General features: G+C 44.8%; 1 pseudogene; it reads right to left on the reverse strand.

Annotated features, from left to right (window-relative positions):
- Positions 1-927: 927 nt before the first annotated feature.
- LOC142431626 (ribonuclease H2 subunit B pseudogene) lies at positions 928-2205 on the reverse strand (annotated as a pseudogene).
- Positions 2206-3578: the final 1373 nt, after the last annotated feature.

The raw sequence follows: 3578 nt of genomic DNA on the forward strand, positions 1-3578 counted from the left end.
GCTCTCCCCTTAAGGCCCTGGCATCAGCTCCTCATTTTCCCCCTCCCCGCTCCATCATGAACCCTTGATAATTTATAAATTAGGAAACAAGACATCGGAGGACATCTAGATGTTTCTGAGATACAAAGATATCATCAAATGCGAGCACACACAGATGAATGTGTCAAACCGGACAGCAATGAGAACTTTTCTTCCAAGCATTCCAAAATATCTGAATGAATTTCTCCTCATAGACAAGGTGCTGTCCAATGGAACACAGCAATTCAGGGCATTTCATAGTCTTCCCCAAAGTCCATCCAGCTGTCCGACGTTATAAGAACACTGTGCTAAAGATACTTGGGTCATTTCTGCCAACATCCCTGCCTTGTAAGATTGCTGTTTGGCTCGGAAGATGTTCTCTTTGTCAAGCACAGAGCTGGCACAAAGCGGATATGCCATGATTCTGATACTATGGCATGCACACACTCTGTGAACCCCAAATTGTCTTTTGACCATCTCACTTACTGCTTTGCTTCTCTCTGTCTCCCTCTCTCTCGCTCGTTTTGAGTCTTTGCTGTTGTTAAAGTTGTAATATCCGAAAGGGATGAGACAATGGTAGTTCGTTGGTTTCTCTGTTTATTTCTCTCTTAGCCACTATGTCACTCTCTCATTCTCGATTTCTGCCTCACCAAAATGTTTCTTCTGTGGTTTTCTTTTTGGTTCCTGTTCCTTCTTGCTCTTTGTATCTCCTTTTATTTTTATTTTTTGAAAGGCTGTCATATTTTATTAAGGGACTCCGCTGCTTATTCTATCCTCTTGATTACGATTCACCATGTTGAACAAGACTCCAAAGGCCACCGGCCATACAATTACACAATTGATTTTGCATATCCAGGAACATAAAAATAAAATACAGAGATTGTTCAACTGAATATGAAAATTGCACATTAGCTTATTTGTGAACATATTTTTTTGCTCTATCTTCCAAAAGTGGCCATTAAGGATCAGGAAGTACTGTGGTGTGGAGGACCAGGGAAAGCAGGACATGTTAAAAAGCAAAAGCAAAGCGTTTCTAGATGTTATTTTCAAAGTTTCAAATCTTTCTTTTGTTTTTGGCACCAAAAAAGCTAGCGATACTTTTCATCCCACTCTTGTCGACTTTAGCCAAAGCCTTCTGTACCGCAGTCACTTTGCTATTTTTCTTTTCTGTCTTCAAATCTTTAGTGTTAAACTCAGTATAATCTTCTTTTGCTTCTACAGGCTCATCAGACAATTTTATTTTCTTTGATGGAGGGCTGGACAATAAAGCCGAAGGTTCTGGAAGCTTTAAATATTTAGATAAGTCATCACTTAATTCTTTAGGAATGTAGTCAGAGATCAAACCATGGGCATAACGAATATAATCCTCTTCCTTATCACTGGATACTTGGTCGCCTGAGAAATATGCAGACTGGACTCGGGCACCAACATTTATGTTATGGGTTTTTAAGGCTGCTGAAGTATGCATCACCTTTTTTTTCTAGCCACTTCAATGTCTTCTCTTTATTGTACTTGTAATATTTTCTGCTGTTTATTTCTTTTTCCTCTGTCACATGGTGAAGTGACTTCTCAAGTTCAGGAAGTTTCAGCAACAAGATGCAATTTGGAAATACATCATCCACCACAACTTGATCTAGTGGCTGGAATTTACCCTCTTTATCAGCTTTTATAAGATAGTGGAGAACCAGAAATAAAGGATCCACTGGTGTGGCAAAGTGTAGCTGGCCTTCCGACTGAACTGACTGGTTTATGAACCAAGAATGGCATTTTTCCTTGAAAACTTTTATTTCAAACAGCTTCTGTAGATCTAGATCAAACAAGTACATGGCTCCTTCCCCTGAACACGGATTAACTAGTTTCAGTTTCACAAACATAAGGCCACTTTTCATCTTCTCTGAAGTATCTTTCAAATATTCTGGCAGCAGGAACACGTGCTGGCGGGCGCGGCCCGGCGGCCCGGGCGGCGGCGGCGGTCACGCTGCCCGCGGGCTCCCGGCACTCTGCAGTGCGAGCTCGGCCCGCGGGCTCCGGACGCGCTCCGCCAACCCGGCTCCAGGCGGCGGGAAAGGGCACGAGCGGGGGCTGTTCCGGCGGCGCGCGCGCCAAGGGCCGGGGAGCGGCGGGGGCGGCCCGAGCCCCGATTTCGCTCCGTCCTCGGGGCCAGCCAGCCGCGGGTCTGTGCGACATCCCCGCTGAACGTTTTAAATGCAGCCGCCGGGCCGCGGCAACCCTGGGCCCGGGCGCCGCCCGCCAGGCCGGGGAAGCCGCCGCGGGCTCCCCTCCGCGGCGCGGCCGATGGTCTGTATCTCCTTTTAAAAAGTGTTAGTTCAGCCTTTTATCTTTCCGCATCTTTGCTTCATTGAATCTCAATCTCACTCTGTGTCAGTCGGTCTCATCTCTATTTTGCTGTCACTTGGTTCGCTTCTCTTCGCCTCCCACCCCTTCAGCTTTTCTGTCTCAGCCCTGGTCTCTATCTACCACATCATATCTGACATCACCTGCGGCGGCTCTGAGTTGTCTAGCTCCAGTTCTCTGCAATCGCTTTTGTTCTTTAGCTTGCTCTCACCCTTTAGTTCAAGTGTCTCTGTTCCTCCCTCTCTTCCTGTCTATATGGCCACCTCTTCCACCACACATCGCCACCACAGCTGACAGGTGGAAGACCAGTCATGAATGGGTGTAATTGGTGGATGGGCGGTGGAAAGAAAGTTGGATTGGAAGGAGGAGGTAGAGGGTAGGAGTTAAAGAGGAAGCAGCTGAAAGAGGCTGAAAACTGAGTCTCTTGCCCAAGAACACACATCATAGCAATAGACACAAAACCTGGAATCCCCCAGAATCCCCCCCCCCCCGCCCCATCTTTCTTGGACATAGGCTGAATGGGTCTATTCAGTCAAATCATATAATCACAATTCATAGGTTCCCTGAGGGATTCAATTTCTAAGTCTGAGAATTCAGACACATGAGAAGGGTATTAGTATTTGTTTAATAATATGTGTAGATAGAACATAATGCCTAGGCATTCCATTTCAGGATAGTAAAGAAGATTTACCCTCCCTTAATTTTTTTCCTCTAAGGAAAAGAAAAAGGACAGCGAAAGACTTATTTGCCACAAGAAGTGATATTTAGAGATTGGGTGAGGTGGTGGTTTCTGCAACTTAGACACTGAACACAAATACACACACAGAGGCATGAATCTGATAAACCAATACAGAAACTCTTTGGATAATAAATAAAACAACTGTTGAATTAATGCTGATATTTTTGAATCTCTAGGGATTCTAAATCTTCACCTAATTTTTTTAAAATTTAAAAATAGCAAACAAAGCAAAAATACCTTGATTAGTGGGGCTGCTAACCACAAGGTCAGCAGCTTGAAACCATCAGCTGCTCAATAGGAGAGAGATGGGGCTTTCTACTCCCATAAAGTTACAGTCTCAGAAACACGGAGGGGCAGTTCTACCTTGTCCTATAGGGTTGCTATGGGTTGGTATTGGCTTGCTGGCAGTGAGTTTGGCTTTGGCAAAGAGAATGTTTGGAGAGATGTCATGAAGGATCTATGAGTG

This window comes from Tenrec ecaudatus, chromosome 18 (assembly GCF_050624435.1).
Source record: "Tenrec ecaudatus isolate mTenEca1 chromosome 18, mTenEca1.hap1, whole genome shotgun sequence".
In the NCBI taxonomy this organism is placed as follows: domain Eukaryota; kingdom Metazoa; phylum Chordata; class Mammalia; order Afrosoricida; family Tenrecidae; genus Tenrec; species Tenrec ecaudatus.